The sequence below is a fragment of the Dipteris shenzhenensis genome, chromosome 4 (genome assembly GCF_047967505.1).
Source record: "Dipteris shenzhenensis isolate YYH24624 ecotype China chromosome 4, Dip_SZ_1.0, whole genome shotgun sequence".
NCBI classification, from domain to species: domain Eukaryota; kingdom Viridiplantae; phylum Streptophyta; class Polypodiopsida; order Gleicheniales; family Dipteridaceae; genus Dipteris; species Dipteris shenzhenensis.
Genome location: NC_141599.1, coordinates 23794366 through 23807871, shown reverse-complemented (window position 1 = coordinate 23807871; position 13506 = coordinate 23794366).

Here is a 13506-nt window from a genome sequence, read left to right as displayed (position 1 = left end):
GGGTTACTAGGAAGTGGTATCACATCAAAATCATACCCATCATTGGAATTTGGCATGGGATCCTGATATTCAAAATCAAATACTAGTCTATGAATGATAAAGCGATAAATATTTGTAATTTTAAATCTGTGTGGATATTTGTATATCTGTATTGTGCAAGAGAGAGAGAGAGTGTGAGAGAGATAGATATTAAGAGTGTAAGAGAGAGAGAGAGAGAGAGAGAGAGAGAGAGAGAGCGAGAGAGAGAGAAAGAGAGAGAGAGAGAGAGAGAGAGAGAGAGAGAGAGAGAGAGAGAGAGAGAGAGAGAGCAGTCAGGGACACAAATAATGCACCTGGCCATGAGACATTGTTAGATGTATGAATAGAGAGAGAGATATACTATGAGTGAGAGAGAGGGAGAGAGAGAGCAGTCAGGGACACAAAGGCAGGTAAAGAGACAGAGGAAGGGGGACGGAAAGATGGAGATGGAGACGGGGACAGAAAGAGGGAGATGGAGAGTGGGATAGAGAGAGAGAGAGGGGTAGAGAATGGGAGAGAGAGAGAGAGTTAAGATTGCATTTATTCATTTGCACCTCTAAGTTGAGAAAGAGGAAATAAAGAAAGTTAATTAAGGTCTTTGATCGACTACTATGAGATTGGAAAAAACCCCAGATACAACTAATCCAAACGGTGGAGCTGCTAACAAAATACAAAAGTGTATATGTAAAATCAATGTCCATGACATAGATAGCTAAGGGAAGCAAGGTAGCAAGATGATCATCAGGTGAGAGAGAGAGAGAGAGAGAGAGAGAGAGAGAGAGAGAGAGAGAGAGAGAGAGAGCGAGACAGCTAAGGCCAACGAGAGAGAGCGAGATAGCTAAGGGAAACAAGGTAGCAAGATGATCATCAGGTGAGAGAGAGAGAGAGAGAGAGAGAGAGAGAGAGAGAGAGAGAGAGAGAGAGAGAGAGAGACTTTCCAAAGTAAAAACAATAAATATAAAAATATTGTGATTAAGAGCATTTTTGAGAGCAATGCCCATTTTATAAGGTATACTTCTAAGGTCATTTTCACATTTTCAGTTTCCCACTCTTGAGTAACCTTGCATTCCACAACCTCCTCTTTCATCTTCCTGAGCATCCTCCTACACTCATGGCTTCCCCTAGAGAGGATATTGACCAGTGGATTTCATCCACTGATTCCCATGCCTTTGTAGACTAAGTTTATCCTATCTTTTGCAAGGTATTCCATCTTGAGTCTCACTTGAGAGATCTCCTTCCTGCTGATAATCCCTCTCTTTAGTTTTTTGATAGACTTAAATCTGTCGCAATTGCTAACTCCCGGTTTCATTGAATATTTTGAGCTCCTTTGACCAAAGTGCTAACTTCAAGAAGACACTAGGTAGGGCCATGGATAATGTCCCTATCTCTCTCCGTGAGTACACTATTCCCATTGGGGATGATTCATCTTCCCCAATTCCTTTGATCGAGAGAGATGAGCCCTTACTGTTCTCCTTGTCACTAGCACGTTTGATGAGGATGTTGGCGAGCAGCTCGAGGGTCCTACACCCACAAGTGGTGGAGCAGGTCCATCAACAAGTGGTGGAGGAGATGACATAAACATAGACCTGGAGCCTGAGGAGCATACTATTAACCTAGCTGAGGAGCAAGTTGAAAGCGAGGTCATCCTATCATCATATCCGACTCATGCATATCCATCCTCTACCTATAATCCAGATGAGGCAACAACCAAGCCACACCTTGATTTGGTTGATCCAAGGATTGAGGCTGAGGAATACCTTACCCTATTGGAAGTGATGGAAGAAATCGGTCTCCAAGAGGATGAGGTGCTATGTCAACTCTTGAATGACACCTTTGATGATGTCATTCACTTTGATGCTCTAGTCAATCCAATAATCGATGAGATTGCACACTTTGATAAATCAAGCCTCACCAATCTAGAGGCAATCCAACTAACATAGAAGGCAATCGAGGATGCCGCTGCACCAGAGTACGACATGTCCGATGAGTAGTTCATGAATTTGCAGAGGGAATTGTTTGGGGAGAGAGATGAAGAAGCTGGCACCTTAAACCAACATGAAGTTCAAGACCAACCACAAAAGGGAGTCTAGTTGGACACTATAGATGACGCAGTCTCTGCGATGAGGCAAAAAAGGTATGTGGCTTTGCCAGCTTCATCATGTGATTCAAAATCATCAATATAATTCTAGGTTCCATTTTAGCAACAAAAATCATTGCTTTGTCTTCAACTAGTAGGGAATAAAAAATAGGATTTAGGGTTTAGAGTACAAAACCCAACCAAATTTAATGATTTTAAACCCAGGACATCCTGCCACTCCATTTGTGGAAACAAATAGGGTCATGGTTTTGTAATCTAGAAAAATAATAAAATTCATATTTGGGAGGCCACTGAGACATCAGCAACCATGTGCATCATTTGTATGCAAAAAACCATGTGCAAACCCTAAATCTAACATCGTGCAACCATAGCCTAGTTTCTGCAAACCCTCAATCCAAGATCATGTGACCAGAGCCCAGTTTCTACAGAAAGTGGGATCTAGTCGCACGATGTCAGATTAGGGCTTGCAAGGGATGCACATGGTTACTGATGTCTCAGTGGCCTCCAAAATATGATTTAGGGAATAAAAAATAGGGTTTAGGGTACGAAACCCAATCAAATTTTATGATTTTAAACCAAGGACATCCTGCCACTGCCACTTGCCCTTGCCACTCCATTTGTGGGAAAAATTAGGGTTATGGTTCTGTAACATAGGGAAAATAATAGGTTTATGGTTTTTATTCAGGCCACATGGAATACAATTAGTTTTAGGGAATAAAAAATAGGGTTTTAAAGTACAGAACCCAACCAAACTTTATGATTTTAAACCCAGGACATCTTGCCAATGCCACTTGCCCCTGCCACTCCATTTGTGGAAACAATTAGGGTTATGGTTTTGTAATATAGAAAAATAATATTAAAAAAAAATCATATTTGGGAGGCCACTGAGACATCAACAACCATGTGCATCATTTGTATGAAAAAAAACCCCTGCAAGCACTAAATGTGACATCATGCGACTAGAACCTAGTTTCTGCAGTTTTTTTTTGCATACAAATGATGCACATGGTTGCTGATGTCTCAGTGGCCTCCCAAATATGAGTTTTTAAACATATTATTTTTCATATGTGAAAAACCGTTATTCTTATTAATTACTGAATTTTTAAAATAAATTTATATAATCTTCGGGTTTTGATGTGATATGATGGTTGTGGGATATCTTATGGGTTGATGAATATACCGGATGCGAGGGTGGAACCAGAGGGTCTTCTAGTGGGGGGATGGCTTTGATCGGCCACTACATCAACAGAGAGGCTCAACACATTTTGGTGTTCCATCGACAATTATCGTCGGATGGAAAGCTGATTTTCATGAAGTTCAAGGTCCTCAGTCAGATGGTGAAGATGAGGCCCATTCGTTCTACTGTAGATCGTATTGTTTTGGTTAGGTGGTCCTATTGGGCCATGAAATGGGGCATATTAGGAAATCTAGCGAAAGATGACAGGGGAAACGGTCCTCTATAGGGATTTGCTGCTCACAAACAAAGGTGGTGGTTGCTGATTCCCTAAAGTTGATGGTCATATTGAAAGGGGTTTGCATGGAAGGAGTTATTGTGGATGGTGTATTTGGGGTGAACATACTCCTAGGAGCAACCAATGACTAGTTGGACTCCTCATCACTAAACCATCCCCTTTTGTTCTTAGGCTTGTAGATCAACTAATGCTATGACTCATAGTTGGTCAAGGGTACATGAGTACATGCAAATGGTTTGACCTTCATGGTGATGGAATGGAAAGATCTTAGCAAGATTACTCCCAACTCCTTGATTGACCTTGGGTGAGAGTGACCCAAGTAGTCCATAATTAGGGAGTAGATCCACATATGGTATCATGTGGCTAAGGAATGGGGTAGATGCCTCCTGACAATGCTCTGAATCCTAATGGAGTAAAAGAGAGAGCCTCAAGCTTGTGTAATGATGAGCAATATTGGAGCACTTAGGTTCTACTTGATGAACAATATTGGAGTATTCAAGTTGTACTTGAGACCATTAGGACTAATGGAGTGGTGTAATGATAAAAACTTTTTAAATAATGAACAATATTGGAGTGCTCAGGTTCTACTTGAGGCCATTGGGACTAACGGAGTGATGCATCAAGATGCTGTTAGGAATAATGGAGTGTTGAAATGCTAATTAGACAACTAGTCTATGGTTTAGCTTATTCATGTGCCTTGACATGGTGAGAGTCAATATTGGAGTGCTCAGGTTCTACTTGAGGCCATCGGGACTAATGGAGTGATGCATCAAGATGCTGTTAGGACTAATGGAGTGTCGAAATGCAAATTAGACAGCTAGTCTATGGTTTATCTTATTCATGTGCCTTGACATGGGTGGACCTTGCAGAGGTACCTCAAGAAGGAATAGATATCTCAAGGATGCAAACATCCTAAATCATCCCATCATATGGAGCCTCAAATCTCCCTCCCTCTTGCACTGTCTCCTGATGATTTATTTTTGAACCAATCTTAGGAAAGCATGAAAGGTTTTCCCATCAAGAATACTCCGATGGATAAAAGAGAGTTACACCTTTCCCTTATCTATGTCATTTCCTTCATCTATCTCCTTTCCCTTACTTGGATTTACTTGTTCACCCTTCCCTTTCCTACTCGTGTGCTTCCCCTTTTTCCTCATCGCACCCCTCCCCCTCTCACCCCCTTCCTTTTAGCCTGCCCACCCCTTTTCCTTACTATGACCCTCCCCCTTTCACCTCCCCAAATCAACACACTCATCCTTCCCTTTATCCATCGAACCCATGCCTTTCCTTTGCCACTTTTCCTGCCTATGATCCTTCACCTTTTCTTCATTGCTGCACCTGTGCCCCTCTCACAGCCTTGTTTTCAGCTTGCCGACCCCTTTTCCTTACTATGGACCTCCCCCTTTCAACCCCTCAAATCCGCACACTCATCCCCCCCTTTCTCTATTGAACCCCTCCCTAATCCTACACCCCTTTTCCTCCCCACAATGCTCCACCTTTTAGGTGACCCCCAAAACAACTTTCTTTCTCCATTATGCTTCCCCTTTACTTCACCCCTTTTCCTCACTGAGACCCTCCCCCTTTCAACTCCCAAATTAGCCCCATTTTTTTAAATCTCTCGTGTGCCTTTTTGTTCCAGTCCCTTCACATGCCCACCCTTCACCCCCACCCCTCCTTGGACCCATTGCATACTATCACCCTCTCACATCCCCAACAAAACCCACCCACACATCCCCCCCCTCCCCCCCCCCCCTTGTCTCCCCACAAACCAATTGATACCAATCAAACTGTGCGCCCCTCACCCTATGACCCTACATACTAGACCCCTCTCAAATTGATTTAACCTCTCACCAATCAAACTATGCCCCCCTCCATACTAGAGCCCTCTTAAATTGATTTAACCTCTCCCAATCAAACTGTGCCCCCTCACCCTATGACCCTCCATATTAGACCCCTCTCAAATTGATTTAACCCTCAGAATTTTCTCCCCCCTCAGCATACGATCGTCATCTAATTGCCCCTCCTTACTCCTTGGGGTCCCCTACCCCCTTCTATTGGCCCTTTCCCTAGATCTCCTTGTGCCCCCTTTGCTCCCTCTACCCCCTATCCCCTTCCTCTCCTAATCCCTCCTTAGAACCTCCATGTTCCCTCCCTTAACTATGCGCCCCACCCTCTTTTTCTCATATCTCCTCCTTGGACCCTCCCCATTCCCTCCTTTACCTTGATGCCCCCCCACCTTGTTCTTCTCAGCTCCCACTCCCTATGCCCCCCATTAACTCTGCTATCCCTCCCTTCCCATGACCACCCTTTCTTTCAAGTGCCCCCACCCCTTTCTTCTTGATGCCCCCTCGCTAAGCCCCCTTACATCAGTTGGCCCCCATTTCCTTTATATGATCCCCCTTGCTCTCCATGCCCCCCACCCCCTTCCTTTTGGTCCCTTGTCACCACTTCCCCCCCCTCATTGTTTCCCCCCTTGCTTGTTGATTGTGCCCCCCCCCCCCCCCCCTTTAATTGCTACCCTACCTTCCTCTATGCTGTACACTCCCCTCACTACACCCAACTTGACTCATTTTCATCACTCCCCTATTCATGCCCCTTCTCACCTTGTCCTCCCTCCACCACATTGCATCCCCCTTCCTCTTTCCTACCCCTCCTCCTTCCCCTCGTTGCACGACCTCTTTGCTTCTTGGTTACACCTTTCCTCCCTCTAAATTAACCCTCATTTCCCTCTTCACTACCCCCTTTACTCTCTGTGTCCCCCCTTCCCTTGCTATTGCCTCCTTACCTCTCAAAACTCCTCTCTTGTTGTGCCCTCCTTCTCTCACTACATCCCCTCCCTTCCCTCTCAGACCCCTTCTTTCCCTCACACAGTTGGCCCCCTTTCCCTCACTATGACCCTCGCCGTTCTTCACACTCCCTCGTTAGTGCATTACCCTAGCCCCCCCAAATTATTGGATTCTTAATCGGGCATATGTGTCACCACATTCATGTACCACCAATGGTTTTTATTCCCTAAACTCATATATGCTTTTGTCGTTGGTGGCAAAAACAATAAGACGGGTCTAACTACTAAAACAAGGTGAAAAAACAACCCTGTTGTATCTCTATACCTCTTGTCATCCTCTTTCTTGCCTCATCCTCAATTACTCTTTCATCATCTCAAATGTATTATTGTTCAATGCTTAAAGTTTCAAGTATTAACATAAATGTTGCCTTGCTAATTCCCCAAAATATCTTGCATCCTTTTTCAATTCCTCCCTTCTCTTGTTTTACAAGTAACTCATCTCACACTCATCCCATGTGTTTTCAAGCCTCAACATGAGTGTTGCCTTTTTAATTTTTTGGAGTAAGTTATCCCACCTCGTTTTTCCATTCCCACACTCCTTTGAAATAACTCATGAGCTTATTCGTAAATTTCCTTCTTGTTTTTGTAGAGGAAGGTGGATCTACAAGAATTAAAATTCCCAAGGTTCAATCACACTCTTCAAGCATACATAGTTCCTTCATGGAAGAAATACTGGAGAAGGCAAGTGCTGAACATGAATCCTTCGGTCTTGCTCTACTACACGAGACTAATAGACATTGTAAAAGGCAAGATGTAGTATCTATATGATGAAAAAAGGAGGCATTATTTAGATTCTTTTGTTGGCATTGTTGTAGTTTCTTAGGGGACTTATCATCCATAACAACTCTATGACAAACTAAACTACAACTAAAATCTACATGCATTTGCACTTTAGACATTTGGTTCATTTAATATATTTTAAAAGTACTTTGTGGTTGGTCTTGTAGGACCTCACAAGTGATTCGCCAAGGATGATGAATAATTTTGTGGGGATGCACCTTTACATGGGTTAGAAGGCCTCCTCCTTATAATCAACAGTTCCGTTTATTTGGCTCATGTATTATTTAGCAATTTTTTGTAATTTATATGGAGATATATTTTGGTATGCACATGCTAGTGTCATGTTCCCACATTTCTTAGATATTATCCCATACACTCTCCATGTTGTATGAACGAGAGAAAGGAAAAAAACACATTGACCATGGGGGAATGGGGAGGAAACCACATCCATTGTCTTGGTTGGGTTTGCGAAGGAGTTGTGCTAGGCAATCAATAGTGGCTCAATCAAAGACACTTACTTCTTAGAACAAGAGTGACTGTCAATGAAGTTGTATAAAGAGAGCTTGAGGTCTTGGATGGATGATAGCAAGGGAGTGGCATTATGAGCATTTGTACAGACAAGAAGCAAGACTGCAATCAAGGGTTGGTGCAACCCTAGTACTTGAGGCCCATGGGACTTGTATCTTCTCCAGATATAGTATTTAAAATATCAACTTGTCTTCCATTTCCTCTTGCATCTCTTCATTATTTTAGTCTTACAGATGATCATGTGGCTATGCAAGAATATGTTGCAAAACCTTGGATGCATTCATTGTGTAGTAATGGGATACATTGATTGCAGCTAAATTGTGAGCATATGTATCTTCATAAAATAAAGTTAGGTCCAAAGTTTGTGAGTATATGTAGCTATAGTATAAGTGACCTATAAGCATATCAATGCACAATGTGTTTGCCCTTATACACCATGCATGGTTGAAACTGCAAATATTTTCACTGCCCAAAATACACATGATATTCAAACTTATCAAGATCACTTACTCGAAGAAAGACTTACAAAGTTGTATAAAAAATGGACACATATACACCTTTGGTATAAGCATAGTGATGCACGATTTCTTAATAGTTGCACACCATGCATGGTTAAAAAGGAGAAAATGTGCATTACCCCCTTATAAGGGAAAAATTTAAGAACCCATTCATACCTTGAAAGTGTCAACCCTTGGGCCATTTTCTTTGTATTTTAGTATTTGCTTATAGATTTGTGGTTGAACTAAAGATTTTGGAAGCATTAAACTAGATTGGACTTGTCTTGTCACAAATTGCAATTGGGAATACTATTGAAAGAATGCATATATACGAAAATGTAATACTTTCGGATTGTTGATCTACTAACAAAGACATGCAAAATTTGATGATTCTCATCTGTTTTCTCATTATACCTAGGATGCATGCATGCATGCTTGAACATGCACATGAATTCCCTCCCACGCACATACAAATGTTTGTTCTCTCTAATTTCATCTTAGGCATTTGTATTGCTATTGTTGGAACATGTAATGTTAGAGAAGCCTAGAGGAGTGGGAGGGAGAGAAAATAGGTGATTGCATCAATGAGATGATGACACATGTACTTTTATGGATGAAGAGATGTTGTACTCTTGCCTATTTAGGAATGATGAATCACTTGCTCTTATTCCTTTGTAGATTTTCTTATCCCCAACATAGCATGTGGTATCAGAGCCAATCCTATCGTTCTCTATAGCAAATGTCTCACACACTGGATCTATATTTTTTCTTTGTCAAATTGATAGTCATAGGGGTGATAGTGCTATCATCTATTGCTTAGCCACAAGTCATTATTTAAGATTGAAAGCTTCATGGCATCAACCAATGGTGCAACAAAAAGAGTTTGACCATGGTAATGTGTCCATTTCAATTGATTGGTATAGTAGGTTTCCTTGAGCATTGCTTCTTCACACTCCCAACCTATTGTTCACATTTCAAGAGTAGCTTTTCTGAATGCCTCACAAGACATCCCTTGGCGTAGCCATTTGGTTGGTAAAAGCATCATTCACCTAGTCCACACATCCTACCTCAATTTTTAGCAATCTTGTTGATTTCTTATGTAATGACTTTGAAACTGTCCTACAGTGAAGTTGAGCTTGAATGCACTTGAATGTTTGCTCCCCATCTTATTCTTTGAAATGTATACCTTTCACGATTGATTCGTGACTATTTGGTGAATATTTATAGCAAGAAAATGGCCAATGCAAAAGACTAAGGTAGAATTGAATACCATCTGATAGGATATGGAGAGGCTAGAGCTAGCTCTAATAGAGAGTTCATGCTTCTGTCGTGGAGCAGTTTAATGAACTAGAGCTAAAGGAGGTAGCAATGGTAGTAGCAGGGTTCTTCTCAAATTTTTATTTTACTCAGTCTTAGACCTTTGGTTTGTACATGTGGCACACAACTACTGCCTACTAAGCACATACTAGTTGAAAGCAACACATGAATACATAGGTACATGTCAGCAAAAATTTGACATGTTGTAACTTGTGATCCACAAAGAATTTGTGCTTGGTCCAAAAGAGTAAAAGCACTTATTTTCTTAAAATTTACACATACACCATATCCACATTCCTTGTAAAGGAGCTAGACATTATCAAGCAATAAAATCAGCTAAACAAGATCTCTCCAATGGTGGCATCTCATAATATTGTTCGACAAATTTATGGGCATTGGTTTACATACTGGGAAATCAAAGATAATATATCTGCTCATGCATAGAAATACGTGGGGGCTTATCAAGGGTTGTTACATGCAAGCCTCTCTTCTTTATTCAGGAGGTAAATAATTAAAAAGCACTCACCTACATTCTTGCATCATTAGGAGATGAGTGTATCAATCACATTGATGGTGTTACAAGTGTAAAAGATGACTTAAACAAAGTATTTGGGATAGGTGCACATCATTCTAACATCAATATCCTAATGAGGCTTGATAGCATAAGGTAGAAGCCAAATTGAAGACTTATTCAGCCATCTCAACAAATACGAAAGCATATGCCAACAACTAACTATCCTTTAAAAAACCTAGATGATGAGGGAGCTAAGCATATTCTTCTTGTAAGTTGTGATGTTGAAGGCTATAACACCTTGGTAGAAACACTATCAAACATGGATAATCTTACTCTACATGATATTGAGGCTTCTCTGAGCCTCTCTCCCAAAGAGAGAGGGGAAAATAAAGAGTACTGAGATTAAGGTCCTATCATATCGACAAGAGACAATGTTGGGGTAAAGGGCAGTGTGCCCACCCACTTGTACAGTGCCCATGTATACTCATATATATATGATAGAGGAATAAGCTAGAGTAGCTTTTTTGCTCCACCACTTTTGGTGTCTCCTTATCCCTTTGTGTGTGCTCTCCTCTCCCACAACTGGTATCAGAGCCCATGGCGTTCGATCTACAAGGAGCTCGGTGAGAGGAGAACACGCATTGCTTCGAGAGATCTACCGGGAGCTTTGGAGAGCTTGATTCTCTCATTCACGGAGAGATTTTGGGTAGACATTATCCAAATCTGTTTGCTCTACAATGCAGCTACAAGAATCACTTTGGGTTATCTTCCAGCGCTCCAGTGCTCTAGCAACCTAGCGTTGGAAGGAGACCGCTGTCTGTTGGTCTTGACGTTGTCTCGTGGGAGCCTATCGTTGGCTATTGATGCACATCCTTTGCAGCAAGTGGCTGGCCGTTGTGTACTTGTTGGAGGCATTGGTTATCATGGGCAGCTAGTAGATAGGCGTCAAGAGCAATTGTTGCTGCTATTCTGTGAGCCAGGAGTCGGTTGGTGAGCAACTTCTTTGGCGTAGGAGACCGTGAAGGAGCGCTGGAGAGCTGCATATGCAACTTGTGGTGGAGTTCGCACAGTCCTCCGATTGCGATTCCATTGACGCCAGGCTTCCTAAAAATTTGCAATTGTGCTACCTATAACCTCACATCGAGGTTTCCTCCTTGCAGATTTGGGTCTTATTTTGGCACCATAGCCATTCTTGGCACTTGCAGGTTCCAGTCTTGGCACAATTCTTTGCCATTGTCTCTAGCTCATCTGGGAGCCTCTGGATTGCATGTTTGATGCAGTTGTACACCTGGGAGATAGCCAGTGTTGCATTTGAGGTCTTGGAGCTGAGCATTGGCTGATTTTAGTCTCTTTGCGGGACATTTTGCAAAAGTACGCCTTGTGGACATTGTGTGGGATATGTGCTTGTGCACTATGCAGCTTCTTTTGGTTGCACTTGAGCTTTGTTAGCTCGTGTTTTCCCATGCATTTGGGTCCTTGTACGGACATACTCTGGTGCATCTTAGTCCTTGTGAACATTCCGTTACAGTTAGTCAGTGGGTTGCATATCTTTTTTGTAGATACATCACTTTGGCAGTGGCAGTGACACATGCTTTGACAGTGGTACATGCCTGGTTGAGATGCATTGACAGTTTGTTGGATGCATGGTTATTTGCCTATGTTGGATACATACGGTGGTACGGTGATGTCTAGAGATCCTGTCAAATGAGCATTGTTTGGAGCTGTTTTCAGGGCTGATTTGTTACCGTATTCGGGGCTGATTTTATGGCATTTTGTTTGCCATTGGTCAGGACATTACAATTGCTGCTGTTGCTGTTTTTTATGATAAAATAGTTATTTTCAGGACTGAATATCTCTTTCCTAGTGTGGACTTGCACTTTGTGCCGAACTGGAAAGTTGTAGTTCACAGAACATACTACAACTTTTCTTTTGGGAGCAAGTTGATCCGATATAAGCTGCAGGAGTTACAGCCTCTGCAAAACCACAAAAAGTTGCAGTCTACTGTCTATTTGTGACCAATGTGCAGGAAGCTGTTTTTCAGGTGAGAATATCTGAGAATCCACAAGGATTTGGCTTTGAGGTCAACTGATAAGTTGTAGATCTTTCTACCAGCTACAACTTTGCTGTTTACAGCTTTGGCATCCGGTCTTTCAGAGAAAAGATATCGCTATTCAAAAACAGGGACAGCGTGTTATTTTGCCCAAAGTGGCTGTGAGGTATTGTTGTAGGAATTTCTCTTGCACAACAGTGAATTGGGAACTCGCAGTAAATTACAGAAAGTGATTGGAATCTCACTTCAGTCCAAGGGCATTATTGGCATTTTGGCAAATTACTTTGGCACATTTGGCAAGTGGTGAATGCTTGATTTTGTTGCCAAAAGATTGCACACTTGAGGTGATGCATTAGTGTTGCAGTAAATGCCATTTCGATGCATTATGGATTTGCATTGGTGGATGCCGCACTGATGTTTATGGATAGTTGAGCTGGGCTCCTATTGCCATTGGTTGAGCAGGCATTGCTCATTTGATTCAGTGCATTTCTTACTTCAATTGTCAGGCATTGGCAGGTTACTGGGCTGCATATATTCTTGTTTATGCCTTTTTATGGCTGAGTGCTTTTGAGCATTGGATCAGCCAATTTATTTGGAGACCTGATTGGTTTGGACAACACTATATTTTTGGTCATTTGAGTTGCCTATTGCACTATACTGCTCTTTGGTTGTGAGCTATTGTGCCACAGATATGGCATCTACAGCTGGTAGTGCCCTCGTTGATATTGAGAGGTTGGATGGATCAAAATTTCAGTATTGGAAAGAGCAGATTTATGATGTGTTAGTGCAGAAGAGGCAACATAAGCCCATTCAATGCAAAGGTGTCAAGCCTAATAGCATTAAACAAAGTGATTGGGATGACATGGATGAGCAAGCATGCTCTATCATTCAGTCATCACTCTCGAAGTTAGTCTACTTGCAGGTATAGGATGGTGTACAGGGTGTAGATTGCCATGCATATGAGTTCTATACTCGTATATGCCGGATGTATGACCATGATAGTGTTATGTTACAGCATGATGGGCTGAAATGTACTGATGGGCTGAATTACAGCCTTGATATGCACTCCAAAGGTCGATCAATTGGTAGAAACAGGTCATGTTCAAGGGGGGGTCCAAGAGCAAGTCTAGCTCTCGGACTTGTGTTAGATGTTTCTATCGTGGAAAGTATGGCCACATGAAAAAGTACTGCTGGAAATGGCTAAGAAAATGCAAGAAGAAGAGCAAGGTTAAGAATGACAGGAAGAAGGAGAAGAAGCATGTTGAGCTTCAAGGCGTGGATGCCAGGGTTTCCACTGACAGTAGTAGTGATGAAGGCATTCTTTTGTCTATGTCTGGCACCTCCTTCTTGGCCATTGATGTACCCATTCTTGGTGATTGGATGTTAG